Source organism: Paramormyrops kingsleyae, chromosome 4 (assembly GCF_048594095.1).
Source record: "Paramormyrops kingsleyae isolate MSU_618 chromosome 4, PKINGS_0.4, whole genome shotgun sequence".
Classification (NCBI taxonomy): domain Eukaryota; kingdom Metazoa; phylum Chordata; class Actinopteri; order Osteoglossiformes; family Mormyridae; genus Paramormyrops; species Paramormyrops kingsleyae.
This window is the reverse complement of record NC_132800.1, coordinates 38,262,424-38,280,063: the sequence shown is the minus strand read 5'-3', so window position 1 is coordinate 38,280,063 and position 17,640 is coordinate 38,262,424. Positions and strand designations below refer to the sequence as shown.

The 17,640-nt window shown below is 47.3% G+C and overlaps 1 long non-coding RNA gene across 1 annotated transcript; it reads right to left on the bottom strand.

The window, feature by feature from the left end:
• Positions 1–1,152: 1,152 nt before the first annotated feature.
• Positions 1,153–17,381, bottom strand: LOC140588845 (uncharacterized). Its single transcript, XR_011990044.1, has 3 exons — positions 17,281–17,381; positions 3,070–3,212; positions 1,153–2,564 (listed from the first exon to the last, which is right to left on the bottom strand). It is a non-coding gene; the product is annotated as an uncharacterized lncRNA (long non-coding RNA).
• Positions 17,382–17,640: the final 259 nt, after the last annotated feature.

Here is a 17,640-nt window from a genome sequence, read left to right as displayed (position 1 = left end):
TTAAGAGCTATTTCAGGCAAATGAATCTTTGTTTGCAACACTGTTTTTTTACTTATACTATACTGTTCAAATGATTATCTATATGACTGGAAATTGGTTTCTATAAATAATGTAAATAAAATTGCCTTAGTGCATAAATGAACTTTGTTTTAAAATTTTTAACTAATGTTTCACAACAAACTATATGGGAAAAAAAAACAAAATAAACAGTTATTCTTTGGAAGTAGCTACATGCAATGTGCAATGATAATTAACTGTGTTACTTCCAGAAATTACTGGTACCACAAATGCTATAATACTGCTTTTGGAAACACGGGAAATTCTGACTTATATCAAACAAGTTTGTCCAAGCAAACTCAGCATAAAATTTTAAATCCACTTCTCCCTAATCTTACAAATATTTAAGAGTTAAAACATTCAAAATTTTACAGCTACATAGACTTCCTGCTATGTACTGTATGTGCATTGTCTCGCTAAACAATATCCATAGTGTAGTAGTTGCTGGTCAGTACATTCTCCATTTCTACACGTAGCTCTGGGTAGGAGTTGTATGTACAAGATAACTCCAAAACAGCTCCACAGGTGTGTGCAACTGGTCGACGTGCAAGTCCATCCAAAGTTGTAAATACAACTTGAATTTTTGTAACACAGATGACATCTGACCCTGTCACAAATCTCAGCATTCTTCTAAGACCCACCTGATCCAATCCACGTATGTACTGCTGTAGAAATTTGAAGGCTTGGTTCTCAGCTGGTGTTGTTGGACTTGCTTCAATCAGCTTTAGGACTTTTCTGGAAGTTGGTTTCTTGTCATCATACATGGTCTGTATCTTTGCTGGTGTGGTCAGTGTGGTCCTCAGGGGTTGGGCTGCAACTGCTGACATGTTATCGAGAGCATATTTAGGTTGCTGAATTATTTGTTTGTGTGCTACTTGAATAAGGACTGATTTAAGGTTATCTTGTGATGGGACTGTTTTTACTCCTAGTCGATCCAGCAGATCTAATAACTCATCCTGACCATCACTGTCAAGGTCCTGCTGTAAAGCAGTAGTTATTAGATCTCTCTCACATTGACTCAGATACAACAGCAATGACTGATACAGTAAATCACTAGATACAGCATGTTCTCCGAAAATCAGTGCAGTGGTAAATGCTGGGGCAATGCGCAATGGAAAGTAGCCTTGGTCTAGGAAACCCTTGGCCAATATTTTCCCCACAGCTTTCCATTCATCCTCTTGCCATTTTGGTGACAGAGATGGCACTCTCATTTCTGCCCCCTCGGCTGCACAATCTAAAAATTCTGTCCAAAATGCAGCATAGACATCCCTTGATACACCATCTGCATCATGGCCTTTTTCATTAATAAAGCTGTACTTTAAGGGGTAGTTAAGAATCAACTCATCTTTGAATTGACAAATCATTTCCTCTAACAGATTTACTCTGTGAAGTTTGATACCCACTGTAAGTAGCTCATAGTTTGCATCAATATTTGAACGAGCAATGTCATCCTCTACAAAAAGAGTGGACGTGGATGGGACAATACTGATGACTTCCTCTGTGGGAGAGAAAACTTGAAAAGGTTCAATCAGATGGGTTTCAGAAAGCAGCTCATAGTCTGCATTGCCAATTGAACGGATATTACGTTCAACATCATCTACTAATACAGGAGTGGAGGTAGACAAGGCAACATTAATGACTTCTGTGGATGGAACAATTGGAACAGTGTCATCTAGAGGGCTTGCAGATGATACATCTTCTATGCCACCTACGATCACCTCTGAATCATACGATAGAGAAGTAAGATCAATGACACCAACAACAGATAAATGGGCACTGGAGGTTTCATGGTTACACTGTTCAACTGTACCAGATGGTTTGGTTTGTGGATTATTTACACCAAAAGGCTTTTCTAGGTGTTGATCACGATTAATGCACTGTGCTGTCTTCTGCTGCTCTTCTAGAGAGCCACTATGTCTGTCCTTTTCATTGTCCACTTCTGTGTCAGATTTGTCTATGTGCCACATCGTATGTAAATAAAAGCGTAAAATACCAAATTTTGAGAGTGTGTACAGTTCACCAACAGTAACGCTGTCTTCAAGTTCTGATTCCTTAAAGTCATAAATACTATGAGTGAATTCTTCCCATTTTCCTTTTTTTGATTCACCATGTGGAAAAAATAGTTCCTTGGCATGAGACATAAGGTCTTTCTTGGTTGAGTCCTTGGATATATCAAGAATTCTGGTTCCCCCACCACAGCGTTTTCTGACTTGCTTTCCCTCATGAATCCACCCCAACTCGATTTTTCTTGAAGACTTGGTAGCATTTCTTTTATAGCTTCCTTTTTTCGTTGGCCTACTTTCCTCTGTAGTTTCCTCATCAAGGCTTGTTGTTGTTGTCCTCATTTTCTTTCGCAGTTTTTCAAGAAGGGACATCTTCGAGCAGTTATCTTCTTTTCGTTTTTGTTTGTCCAGACAGTACCGCCTTGTAGCAATCCTGTCTCCATACAGTGGTATGTAGCGTGCAAGGCAGGCGTCATCTAGTTCTCTGACAACTGATGTATCAATCTGTAAATTAAAAACTTAGCAAAGTTAGTTTTAAAGGAATGTGTCAGTTTGTTTTTAAGTATACTTTACAATGTTTATAATAATGGCTTTTGCTAATTTTTTTCTACAATTACATTTCACAATTTTACCAAAAAAAGAAGCCTATGTAAGAAGAAATGTAGAAATTTACATGTAAGTAAACCAAAAGGAAAAGTAAAACATAAAATTTCATATTCTTTAGCAAAAAAACAAAAAAAAAGTTAAATGAATTGTAAAACTAAACACAGCCCTTATTAAATTGTATTGTCTCTTTAATACTGACAGTATGTACACTATGTACAGTATTTATCTAAATTTGAGTCTTGAGAACCTTATTACTGAGAACACAGGCAGTGCCGATATCAATGTCTAGGACAGTTGATTGATTCTTTGTAGTGGACTATGTAATTGTACGTACAATATACAATAATAATTACTAGTGTTTTTAATACATAATACTTTGGGACTATTTTTATCACAAAATTACCCTGTCCTGTTGCATTTGGTCAATATGTTCTTCAGGAACACCCCTCTTACGAAGAAAATCCCACAGACCAGCATCCTCATTAGTATGTTGCTGATGCGGAGCTAGAGCTGTCATTTCCTCCAATTCCAGTTGCAGTGAACACACTGGAAAAAGGGACAACAGTTACAGTTGCACCAACAATTCTTGCAAAGTAAGCATGTGTTAGCTTCCATAACATCGCAGGGCACACACTCACACGCTCATTCACACACTATGGGCAATTTGGAGATGCCAGTTTACTTAATCAGCATGTCTTTGGTCTGTGGGCGGAAACTGAAGTACCCAGAGGAAACCCACCAAGCACAGGGGGAACATGTAAACTCCATGCACACAGATGCTGAGGCAGGAATCAATCCCAGAACTTGGAGGAGCATTATGACAGTGCTAAGCACTAAGCCACCCTCCATGTTTTTTGTTTCGGTTGCCATGTTGCCTGGCAAGTGGTGACAGTTGGTGCTTATTTATAAAGCAATGATAATTTTACAAAGCTCACACCTGTTTGGTAGTGGGAAGTTACTTAGGAAGTTACTTACTTGGAAAGATTAAAAGGACAAACAACAAACAGAGGAGTGTGTGTCTGCATGTGTGTGTCAGGGGAATGGAGAGATTTTTGAAGTGGGGGACTAAGCTTTGACAAATGTTCATAACTCGGCTATGACATGGCTATGACATAATGTGGGCTAATGGTTTAAAACTGTTTAAGATCATGGTCAAGGTCAAGGTTTGAGTTTTTATAAGCCATGAACAATCAAGTCAGCACTGGTCAACACATGCCTAAGTTACATGATTAGCAATTGGCATCATACAGTACATGATCAAATTTGTACTTCATTACTGGTATGGAGTAGCCCAGTTACAACCTAAACAACAATGAAAGAGGACATATTAACTTAAACACCTTTCCCATTATAATTATAATTTATACATGCTACAGATTCCTTATTTTGATTATGTTAGGACACATTGATATATCTCTTTCTTTATTCTAATGTGACCTGGGAAATTACACCGGCTCACAAAATTTCTGGGGTTCTTTTATTTCTGGGAATATGTACAGAAAAGTAAAACAAATGATACAAAATATAAAAGGTAGTCAATTTCCTTCACAAAAATTTCAAATAAACGTAATACTGTATCTCCGTCTATTCTGCTAGCATACACCAGAAAACCGATATTCCAAAATTAAAAGAAGCAAAATCGTTTCAAAACTACCACCAATAACATACGGTAATGGTTCTGTTTCAGAGGGGATTAAACAGATAAAACACATTAGTTTTTACATAAAAACAAAACTAGTTACTTTAAAACCCCCTCCACAACGTTGAAGCAAAACTCACCCTTCAGCCCGTGAGATCGCACACGTTAACACAATAAGGCGTGAGATTTAGCACAATCCCTCGATTCTCCCAATGTAGTACGAGTCCGCAGAAAACAACTTCAGCAGCCTCCACAAAACCGTGGCATTTTCCCCGCGCTTGCTGACCAGTCTCAAAACGTGCCTTGCTCATGCGCAAAAGCACTCAGAGGAACGTCAAGTTCATGGTCAAGCGCTGTCATCATTAAAGGGACAGAGACCCTCTTTCAATTTATTTAGTACAGCACCCGGTTACATTCTCCCCTGCCATAGTCAACGTCCTCGGTGACTTAACACAAGTTTTTTACTTCTTTGACAGCTTCTCTAAAGAACACAGTGCCCAGACTCGTTAGCACTTGCGAGAATACTTCTGGACTAAGAGAGACTGCATTAACTACAGATTTTGGTTCATGGAATGGATTTGAATGCACACCGGCATTAGTCCTTTGGCTTCGCCTTGGGGCTGGCACAGGTACCCTACATACCGAAATGGAGTCAGTGGGGTGAACACAATCAGCCACGGGTGTCAACTCAACTTCACCAACACTTATACTCTCTTCCTCCCCAATCACTGATTCATCTACCACAGATACAGGCTCAGGGTCCATCTGAGGAGTGGTAACTTTAGGATAGCTAAGCTCCTCAAGTACTACACACTCTGCTTCAACAGTATCAGGGGACTCTGGTTCTTCTTCTGCAGAAGATGCAGCTGCAGCCGTATTCCGTCTCCTAACTGCTGGGATGGGACTAGATGAAACACAGGGGCGTAGATCAGCTCTATGCACTCTTTTCACAGGACCCCCTTGACAGGGTTGCACAGTGTGAGTAGTACCCTGCACCTCGACCACCTGATACACTGTTGAATCCCAAGAATCCTGAATTTTGTTCCGACCCGCGGGTCTGTTTCTCAAATACACTAACTGACCCACTTCAACTGGAGGACAATACACTTTATCCTGGTAAGTTGAGAGTCTGCCAGATGCCTTTAATTTTGTGTACTCTCTGGCCTTTTCATGTGCTTGTCTCAGTCGTTCCTGATGCAGAGCCAGCCAATCATGTTTCCCATCAAATTCTGGCTTCCTGCCCAGCAATGCATCAACAGGTAAGTGGGGATGAACACCAAATAAAAGGTAGTATGGTGAGTAGCCAGTGGTGGCATGGGGTGTCACATTGTATGCATACACTAGCTCTGAAAGATGCTCGGGCCACCTTCTTTTTTCCTCAGGGGGAAGAGTACGCAAAAGATCATGGAGTGTTCTGTTGAAGCGCTCACACTGTGCATTACCCTCAGGGTGATGAGGCGTAGTGCGAGTTTTCTTCACCCCATAGAGTTTGCACAGCTCTGCAACCACTACACTCTCAAAATTCCTCCCTTGGTCGGAATGTAACCTTTCTGGGACCCCGTACTTCATAAACCACTCCTTCAGTAAAATCTTGGCGGTGGTGTCGGCCTTCTGATCTCTAGTTGGGAAAGCTTGAGTGAATTTTGTGAAGACATCGGTCACTACCAGAACATTCTCTCGCCCATCGGTTGCTGGTTCGAGGACAGTGAAGTCCACAGCTACCACCTCTAGTGGTCTTGAGGCGATAAAGGCTTTCCTAGGTGGATGAATTTTGGGCTGTGGCATTTTGGTCAGAACACAACGATGGCATTGTTTAACCCAACATTCTACATCTTCATACAGCCCAACCCAGAAACACCTCTGCCTTAATAGGTTCAGGGTCCGCTCTATTCCCTGATGTCCCATGTTATCATGGACACTCCGGAGCACTTTCTCCTTCATGCAAGATGGCAAAAGCAACTGGCAACTCTCACCCCCTTGTGGATCATTAACCACCCGGTAAAGTAATCCTTCCTTCTCCCTAATCTTCTCCCACTGTTTCAACAGGGACAACACTGACCTCGACAAACTAGACCTTTCAGTGGCATTGGGTTTCCTTTTCTTATCCCAGAACCTCCTGAAACCACTGATAATGGAATCCTGCTCTTGGAATGTAATTAACTCATCCCTAGTGTAACTAGGAAGGGTTTGCGTGTTTCCTTGGGGGTTGTCACTTGAAGTTTCCTTAGCCTCGATTGCCCGGACCTGCCTGACACTGCAGCACCTAACACCAGCCTCTACTAAATCTGGCCCCAGAACAGTCCCTCTGCTCACCAGGTTGCAGATGGCCACACAGTCATCCAGCTCAGCATCTTCTGCACTAACATCAGGCTCCCCTGCCAATGGCTGCCTAGAGAGGGCATCAGCAGCTTTATTGTGCAGTCCCGGCCGATACTTTACTTCAAAGTCAAAAACGGCCAGCTGCGCCACCCACCGCTGTTCCACAGCACCAAGCTTGGCAGATTTAAGGTGACAAAGTGGGTTGTTATCGGTGAAGACAACAAACTTGGAGCCCAACAAATACCCCCTAAACTTCTCGGAAACAGCCCACTTCAAGGCCAATAGCTCAAGCTTCATGCTACTGTAATTGCGATCGTTTTTTTCTGCATTGCGTAACCTCCTGCTCGCATATGCTATAATTCTTTTCCTGCCACCCTGATGTTGTGAGAGAATAGCACCCAAGCCCTCATTACTGGCATCAGTTTCAACTATGAATGGGAGTGAAAAATCTGCAAAGCCCAAAACTGGCGCCGTAGTCAGTTTTTCCTTTAATATATCAAAAGATTTCTGGCATTCAGGAGTCCATAAAGACGGAAACTGACCACTACTCCTTTTCCGACTTCCCTCATAGAGACAGGAGTTCACCAGATCATGGAGAGGACCCGCAATTTTTGAGAAGCCTTCAATAAACCTTCTATAATAACTGCATAGACCTAGGAATGATCTCAAACTCTTGACAGACTCAGGAACGCCCCACTGTTGGACTGCTGCAATTTTGGTCGGGTCAGTCCTTATGCCCTGTGCCGATATCTGATGCCCTAAAAACTGGACCTCTTGCTGCAGAAACTGGCACTTGTCAGGTCTGATTTTCAACCCAGTCTCTTTCAGCCGCCTCAACACTGCCTCTAGTCTTACTAGATGGTCTTGGAAAGTTGGTGAAAACACCAAAATATCATCTAGGTACACCAGTATTATCTGAAAGATTAAATCATTCATGGTGGCTTGCATTAAACGCTGAAAGGTCGCTGGCCCATTACACACACCAAAAGGCATCCGAGAATACTCAAATAAGCCAAAAGGTGTGGTAAACGCAGTTTTATGGCGATCCCTTTCATGAACTGCCACTTGGTGGTACCCGCTGGCTAGATCGATGGTTGAAAAGAACTTTGCACCCTGCAATGCATCAAAGCTCTCATCAATTCTGGGCAAAGGAAATGAGTCACGCTTAGTTTTTGAGTTCAAACGCCTGTAGTCTACACACAGGCGCAGAGTCCCGTCAGACTTCCTAACCAGAACAACCGGTGATGCATAAGAACTGGTGCTTTCTTGGATCACCCCTTTTCTTAGGAGATTGCTGATATGCTCCTGAACTTCCCTGTACTGATTTGGGGGAAGGCGGCGATATGGTTGGGTCACAGGGGTGTCATCTGTCAAATGGATCTCATGCCTTACTCTATCTGTGTACCCCAAGTCCTCATCCTCAAAAGCAAAAACCTCAGAATACTTTCCCAACAAAGACCGCAACTCTGCCTGTTGCTCAGGTGTTCCACCCATTCGCAGTCTGCCCAACAAGGACAATGTATCAGTTCCAGATATATTCCCATCCACACTGATCTGTTCAACACTGGCAGAAATCCTTTGAAACTTCACCTCGTAGGTACTGTTAACACAAGTTGAATTAACCGGTGATAATATACCAAGTTTTGTCCTAGGCCTGAGCCACAAATCTTCCTGAGAGAAATTCACCACCTGCACCGGAAACATCATAGTTTGAGAGGACACAAGAACAGGGACTATCACCAGCCCACCAGGTAAGTGAGAGTTTAGTGGTTCCACCAGCATATCTGCATTATCAACTGAAATCTGTCTTATTCCCCTAGCCATGACTACTGACACAGACAATGCCGGAACATGTATGGTGTCCTTCCCAGCCACCCGAGCAAAAGACAGTTTATCAGCAGTGTCTTTATGACGAACCTGCTGAAACGCTTCCCTCCAGCTGGAATCTAATTTTCCACCCAATGTGGTGCTGAACTCCGAATTAACCAACTGTCGGCACTGACCAATAACATTCATGCCAATTAACCCTGGGACAGAGGTAGGAGTGCTCTGAGGCTCCCTGACAACCAAAAATCCACAGTTTGGTAAATTCATACCCATTGCTTCAACATCTACTTCAAGATACCCTAGGTAGGGGATATCCAACCCATTAGCAGCTGTAATTTTTAACCACCCTGACGTGGACAGCATGTCTTCATCCTCGCCACACAGGTTTTCCCTGAAAAAGCCTTCAGATATGGTACTTACTTGGCTACCCGTATCCAGTAAGCATGACACAGTTACACCCTCAATTTTTAACTCGACCACAGGACATTTTCCTACCGCACGCTCTAGCACCTCACCACAACTAGTGTTCCTCTTATCTGAGCCAATAGTGCTCCCTCGCATGGCCTGGCTCACAGCAACCGAGGGTGCTCGTTTCCCTGTTCAGTGGACTTCTGAAAGGTGGCGCTATTTTTCCAATAGCGTCCATTCGTACACTTTCTGGCAATATGTCCTACTCCATTGCATTTAAAACATACAGGCTGCCCATCCTCAGTAAATTTAGGTTGTAATTTTGGCTTCACAGCCATGTCATTCCTTTCACCAGTCTTTTTCAGGGTGAGATCTCTAACTGCATTGGTCAGCTCACCAATTGCCTTGCCCTGTTCAGCAACCACTTTCAGTATGTCTTCTAATGTAACAGACTGTTTCCCTTGTACATTAATTGAAGAGCACTGTGTTTCATCCTGCACAACTTCAGAGAACACAGTCCGGGCTTTTACAGATTTACCTCCTGGTTTACTATCCTCCAATGACCACATAATTGCCTCATCTCTCACTTCCATCAACGTTAACCGAGGATTTCCACGCACAAACTTTCGCAGCTCCCTACGAAGTGAATCATCTCTAATACCCTCCACAAACTGGTCCCGGAGAGCAAGCTTAGCATCAGGGACTATCTCTGGTGACAATTTTGTAACTGAATTCAATATTTTTGAAAGGGCATGAGAGTAATCACGGAAATCTTCACCTTCGGCTTGTTTACGACTGTAGAATGTATGCAAGATTTGAGAGGCACTACGTTTCTCTCTAAACCCTTCCCTCAAAAAGGTAAAGAGCTCACGGGGCTCTCTAGACTCACCATCCAGTCGCAATCTCACCTCCTCTAAAGCAGGACCCCTAAGTAAGGACATAATAAAATCCACTTGGTCGTCAGTGGTTCTATCTCCTGCCCGCAGAACGCGTTGCACCTCTTCAACAAACTCATCTACAGTCCTTCCGTCTTTAATTAAGTCACCGCTAAATGGTTGTACATGGCGCTCTCGGGGAACATATACGTATGACCGAGTGCGCCCCTGACCCAAGTCCGCTATAGTAGCCATAGCTTCCTTTTGTCTCCTACTCAGCTCACTTATTTGCTGCTGAAGTTCACCTATCGCGTTACCCTCGTCATCTGGATCACAAGACATACTGTACAGTTTTCAATAAAACAAATTATACAGGCAAATAGCCCTGACGTAATTACGCAGTCTTTCTGATACAAACGAAGGATATTTCCGCTGAAAATCAGTCTCTGGGGATATCAAGAAGAACACAGGTCCTCTACGCGGAGGCCTTCTCAACGCCGGCTGTCCCGTCACCGTCTGGCCTGCTGCCCGTCGTCCGCGACACGCTGCAGATCGGCGTTCCCTCCGGACGCCGCAACACCACTACCGTATGTTATTGGTAAAACTAAAACTATCAGAAACCCCACTCCTGGTACCAAAATATGTGACCTGGGAAATTACACCGGCTCACAAAATTTCTGGGGTTCTTTTATTTCTGGGAATATGTACAGAAAAGTAAAACAAATGATACAAAATATAAAAGGTAGTCAATTTCCTTCACAAAAATTTCAAATAAACGTAATACTGTATCTCCGTCTATTCTGCTAGCATACACCAGAAAACCGATATTCCAAAATTAAAAGAAGCAAAATCGTTTCAAAACTACCACCAATAACATACGGTAATGGTTCTGTTTCAGAGGGGATTAAACAGATAAAACACATTAGTTTTTACATAAAAACAAAACTAGTTACTTTAAAACCCCCTCCACAACGTTGAAGCAAAACTCACCCTTCAGCCCGTGAGATCGCACACGTTAACACAATAAGGCGTGAGATTTAGCACAATCCCTCGATTCTCCCAATGTAGTACGAGTCCGCAGAAAACAACTTCAGCAGCCTCCACAAAACCGTGGCATTTTCCCCGCGCTTGCTGACCAGTCTCAAAACGTGCCTTGCTCATGCGCAAAAGCACTCAGAGGAACGTCAAGTTCATGGTCAAGCGCTGTCATCATTAAAGGGACAGAGACCCTCTTTCAATTTATTTAGTACAGCACCCGGTTACACTAACAAGAATATACTTTCATACTTTTGATATGATTTTTTTCAGATTGTGAAGGTATTTATTGTGATTAAATCTGTGACAGGCACAATTGTTCAGTTTCCAGCTTCAAGTTATTGCCCAAAACAGAAGAGGCATACAGTATTCAGAGAAGCAACATTTACATGTTTTAATATAAGCTATTTAATAAATGTTCTAAAAACTATATTAGGTGAGCTGTTTATTCGTCTTTGCATTGGTGAGAAAATATTTAGGTAATAACAGTGCATACAGTCCACAGTGTGTAGAGAAAGTAAGAGCAGGTGGACTTCACCGACGCGAGTAGACTAGTTCATGAGAAGCTACAGTACATATCCCCCGCCATCTGCACACCTGCTGTCTGTCTGTGTGTGTGTGTGTATGTGTGTGTGTGTGTGTGTGTGTGTGTGTCAGTTAAAATCGCTGAAAAGTGAATGCGGTGCGGGGAAAAGTAAAAAGCCCGAATCATTTAAAATATTATTTTCCACAGAGCTATCCTTGTAATATTGTGATTTAATATATTTTAGGTGATACATCTATTTTATGGAGTTGTGAGATCAATACTGTATCCACTATTGCAGTAAGTTAATTACTGATATGTCCACTTTCCACATTAACGGCTTTAATTAGCACAGCGGGAGCGCTGTATCGGTTCGATTTGCCGAGAGATTATTTCAGCCAGCAGCCCAATGAATAACTCGAATTTTTATCAAGTTGATGTCCAGTCCGAATGTGTAACATATTGTGGCGATCCGATTGGAGTTGTTGCGTGGCGTCACGAATTTCCCAGCATGCCCCGGTGTTCAACTGTTAATTAGGTCTTGGTTTTGTCCTTAATAGAGTGTTTCGTGATGTTTAAAGTTTGCCTTGTGTTTATTTAGTTTATGTCCTTATCTTAGGTATTAGTTGGTATGGTTGGTGTGCATGCTCCCATAATCGGGATTAAGGTTGTCAGTAGTGGGGAGTGGACCGGCAGTGTGAATGAAGGGCAGCGGAGGGGGCGTTGCTGAGTTGTGTGCTGTATAACGCTCCTACCAGTTCATGTAAATGAGGCATGGATAGTGCACCGGCTACCCCAACAGCTTTGTTCAAAGCTAAATTATTTAATAAAGAGGCTGTTCAACAAAAGCTGCCTGCCTTGGAGTCCCTTCCGGAGCTTTGCCACATTGGTGTCAGAAGTGGGATGGACCAGCCAGAAGAGGACTTCGAGGAAGGAGCCCAGAGAACAGCGAGCTGGGGAACCGAGCCTAGTGCCTTCCCCAGACAACCAGTGGGCTCAAGCACTGCAGGGCGACCCGAGGGCAGAGTGGCAGTGGCACGCTATGCTAGTCCACCTCACTACTCGCTGCTCGAGGGCGGGCTACCCAACGAGGCTTGCGCCACAATGCAGGCGGGGCGAGCAGTGGTGAAGCTGCCACGATACAATGGGCGGGTACCATTGGAGCCGTACCTGGCCCAGGTTGAGTTGGCAGCATGGCACAACGCTTGGAGCCCACATGAGGTGGCAGTACATCTGGCCTTGGCACTGGAGAGTGATGCGCTTCAGGTTCTGTTGGACCTTCCCCTTGCGGAACAGCGAAACCGTGACCGACTGATAGCAGCTCTGCGGCAGAGGTTCGGTCGGCGGCAGAGTGCTGAGGTGGCTCGCGAAGCATTGACGAGTCGCCAGAGGAGACCTGGGGAAGCATGGGGAGCGATGGCAGGGGACCTGCTGACTGCTGCCAGGGACGGTTACCCACAGTTCCCACCGGAGGCGCATGAGCAGTTGGCGCTCCACGCCTTTGTAAAGGCGGTGACTCCTGAGCGGCTACAGCAGCATGTCAGACTGCAGGCACCCGTCACATTGGCGGCAGCTTTACAAGAGACCGAGAGAGCCGAGGGTATTCTGTCGGCGACAGTGGCAGCGGCATCAATGAGGCAGCAGCGACTTCCAGTCAGAGGCTGTGATGAGGAGGTGATGGCAGAGCAGGTGGAGGCGAGACAGGCGAGGGCCCAATCAGTTGCGAGGAGACCGGAAAGGCGAGCCTGTTTTCGATGTGGCCTCATTGGACACCTCGCTCGGAATTGCCCTGCACCAACGCCATTGAGTCTACAAGGGGAGCAGGCGGGAAACGCCATGGGGGCTGCGCAGTGAGGGGTGCGCCTCCCCCCCAGGCGATTACCCCTCCAAAGGAAACAACCACACAGGAGAGAGTGGGCCGTCTGGGGAAGACGGAAGGTCTCTACATGTTGTGTTGGTTAGACGGTGTTTGCTGCAAGGCCCTCGTGGATACAGGATCAACGGTCACGCTGGTCCGGCCGGGAGTACTGCCGGGAACGGAGGGGCAATCGCCTAAGGGTTGGGTCACCACGGCCGTCCGCCTTGTGACGGTCACCGGAGCACCCGCAGCCATACGGGGCAGGAAGATGGTGGAGATCAGCGCAGGTGGGGTGACCCTTCAGCAGGAGGTGTGGTTAGCAGACATCACTGATGACTGCATTGTGGGGCTGGACTTGCTGTTGCGCTGGGGAGCAACGGTGGATGTGTCGGAAGGTGAGCTGCGGCTCGGGGCGTGCACTGTCTCCCTCTGGCGTGGCAGGACCAACGAACCACTGCCCCAACCCCGGGCGATGATGGCTACACCCCGGAGCGAGCCGTCAGAGGAGACTCGGAAGGCAGTCCGTGAGCTTCTGGCACATGAAGGAGCAGGGCTAACTGAGGGGCAGCGCCAGCTGTTGCAGACGGTGCTTGGGGAGAATGTGGATTTGTTCGCGGCCTCCGACCTGGATTGTACCCGAACCTCCCTCGTCCGACATCACATCGACACGGGAAGCGCTACCCCCATCCGACTGCGGCCTCACCGCCTGGCTCTCGCCAAGAGGGAAATCGCAGAACAAAAAGTAAGGGAAATGGCTACCGCCGGCGTGATTTCTCCCTCCAACAGCCCGTGGGCAGCACCGGCCGTGCTGGCGAAAACGAAAGATGGGGGCTGGCGTTTCTGCGTTGACTACCGTCGTCTAAATGATGTTACCCGCAAGGATTCCTATCCCTTGCCGCGAGTTGACGACGCACTGGATTGGATCTCTGGGTCGGCGTGGTTCACGTCCCTGGATCTACGGAGCGGCTACTGGCAGGTCGAGATGGACGAAGACTCCAAGGCCAAGACCGCCTTCTCCGTGGGACAAGGACTGTGGCAGTTCAACGTCATGCCCTTCGGGCTCTGTAATAGCCCAGCCACCTTCGAGCGCCTGATGGAGCAGGTACTGGCAGACATCCCCCGAAGCCGGTGCGTGGTGTACCTGGACGACATACTGGTACACGCGCCGACCTACCATCAGGCGCTGGAGAACCTGAGAACCGTGTTGGGGGCTATTAGGAGGTCGGGACTACGCCTCAACCCTAGGAAGTGCACATTCCTAAGGAGGGAAACCAAATTCCTGGGGCATGTGGTCAGTGGGCAGGGCGTAGCAACTGATCCCGAGAAGATTGCAGCGGTGCGAGGTTGGCCCACTCCGGCTAATACTAAGGAGGTTCGGAGTTTTCTAGGGCTGGCCTCGTACTACCGCCGATTTGTGAAGGGTTTTGCTTCGATCGCACGACCACTCCACCACCTGACAGAGCTGGGACGACGGTTCGAGTGGACGGAGGAGTGTGACGCGGCCTTCCGGCAGCTCCGGAAGGCATTGGGAGAGGCCCCAGTGCTCATGTGTCCAGATCCGACCCTACCCTTCATCTTGGACACTGACGCCAGCTACGAGGGGATCGGAGCTGTCCTTTCACAACCAACGGAAAGCGGGGAGCGAGTGGTTGCATACTATAGCCGGGCCAATAGTCGACCAGAGCGCAATTACTGCGTCACCCGGAAGGAGCTGCTGGCGGTGGTGCGGGGGGTCAGGCATTTCCGTCCATATCTCCATGGGCGGCACTTTAAGTTGCGCACCGACCATGCTTCCCTGACCTGGCTTCTGAGTTTCCGTAGCCCTGAGGGGCAGCTCGCTCGTTGGCTGGAGGAGCTCCAGGAGTATGATTTCACCATTGAGCACCGGCCGGGGCGGCTGCACGGGAATGCAGATGCTCTGTCCCGGCGGCCCTGCGAGGTGGAGGAATGCCGTCACTGCCGGCGGGCTGAGGAGCAGGAACACCAAGAGCAGCGAGTGGCGGCAATGGACGTGAGCCCCCCCCCCACTGGAGGAGTTCAGCAGAGACCGGTTGGCCCAGGCACAGGTGGCTGATCCCACTCTTGGACAGGTCTTGCTGTGGCTACAACAACGGCACTGTCCAGAATGGGCCCAGGTCGCCGCTGAAGGGCCAGAGCTCAAGATTTACCGGTCCCATTGGCGATCACTGGAGCTTAAATGTGGGCTTGCATACCGGAGGTGGCAGCACCCAACGGGTCACAGGGACGTATGGCAGTTACTGGTGCCCCAAGCACTCCAGCAGGAGGTACTACGGTCAGTACATGGTGCTGTGGGGGTCGGGCACTTTGGGGTTACCAAAACTCTGGGGAAGTTGAGGGCCCAGTTCTACTGGCCGGGGTGCAGGCAGGACGTGGAGCAGTACGTCCATTTGTGCGATGCCTGTACAGCAAAAAAAGGACCGGGTCAGCAGTCAAGGGCTCCCATGCAACCCTATGTGGTGGGAGCACCCATGGAGAGGGTCGGGGTGGACATACTTGGCCCATTTCCGCAAACAGAGGCGGGAAACCGGTACGTGCTCGTGGCCATGGACTATTTCACTAAGTGGCCCGAGGCATACGCGGTCCCAGACCAAAGTGCGCTCACTACCGCAACCAAACTGGTGGAGGAGTTCTTCAGCCGGTTTGGCGTGCCGGAAGAGCTCCACAGCGACCAGGGGCGGAACTTTGAGTCGGAGGTGTTCGGGAAAGTATGCCAGCTGGTTGGTGTACACAAGACGCGCACTACTCCTCTTCGTCCTCAGAGTGATGGGTTGGTTGAGCGATTCAACCAGACCTTGGCTACTCAGCTGGCCATCGTTGTGGACCACCATCAACATGACTGGGATCGCCACCTGCCCCTGATCCTGTGGGCATACCGGGCATCAGTGCAGGAAACCACCAGTTGTACTCCTGCTGCACTGATGTTTGGGAGGGAGCTCCGTACCCCCACCAGTTTGGCCTTTGGCGCCCCTCCGGAGCCAGAAATACCAGGGGGGGCCGGGCCGGAGTACCTCCGACAGCTGCGGGAGCGGTTGCGGACCACCCATGCTCTGACCAGGGGGCAGCAGGGTGCCGCCACCCTACGACAGAAGAGGGCATATGACATGCGAAGCAGGGGGCGGGACTTTGACCCCGGGGACCAGGTTTGGGTTTACTGCCCCTCCCGGAAGAAGGGACGGAATCCAAAACTGGACAGTCATTGGAAGGGGCCAGGTGAGGTAGTAGACAAGGTGACTGAAGTCGTTTACCGGGTGCGCCAGCCGGACCACCGGAAGACTGTGGTGGTTCACCGGGATAGGCTGGCACCGTATCGGCCTCATGCCCGCCCAAACCACGTTGCTGTGGTCCCTGGGGTCACTCAGCGCGGCGACTCAACTGTACCAGGTTCCCTGGTGACTGGAGCTACACCATCACCGGCCACTAGGCTGAATGCTGCTGACCTGAGAGGACCTGTTGGCGGAGCGAGTAGCGGGGGCACCATTCCCGCCACAGGACCTGTGCCATTTTCCCTCCGGAGACAACGCCGGAGACCAGATCGCCTGCGGGACTTTGTTCTGGGTAGTTGGGACGGCCGGGGACGGCTGTCCCCTTAAGGGGGGGTAATGTGGCGATCCGATTGGAGTTGTTGCGTGGCGTCACGAATTTCCCAGCATGCCCCGGTGTTCAACTGTTAATTAGGTCTTGGTTTTGTCCTTAATAGAGTGTTTCGTGATGTTTAAAGTTTGCCTTGTGTTTATTTAGTTTATGTCCTTATCTTAGGTATTAGTTGGTATGGTTGGTGTGCATGCTCCCATAATCGGGATTAAGGTTGTCAGTAGTGGGGAGTGGACCGGCAGTGTGAATGAAGGGCAGCGGAGGGGGCGTTGCTGAGTTGTGTGCTGTATAACGCTCCTACCAGTTCATGTAAATGAGGCATGGATAGTGCACCGGCTACCCCAACATCTTTGTTCAAAGCTAAATTATTTAATAAAGAGGCTGTTCAACAAAAGCTGCCTGCCTTGGAGTCCCTTCCGGAGCTTTGCCACAATATATTAGTACTAAATGTTTAAATATAACAACAACAACAACAACAAATACGATTTAATGCCCCGCATCTATAAATTGAAGCTTACCTTAACTAAATAGCAGGAGGGGCAGGTCAGTGAGGAAATGTTCAGTAGTTAATTCACTTACTGTACAATCATCAAGCTAAACGATAGGATGGTGCTAAATCTCCATGGGTGTGCATTGAGGCGCTTCCGACCAAAAGGACGCAGTAACTTTTGTTTCCGATGTCATGTGCTAAAATGGCCCCCGCCACAAACTGCTCCCCCTTATCTCATAATTATGAGTTAGTAAGTCATAATTATGAGATGAGGATGTCATAATTATGAGATAGTAAGTCATAATTATGAGTTAGTAAGTCATAATTATGAGATGAGGATGTCATAATTATGAGATATTAAGTCATAATTATGAGATCAGGATGTCAT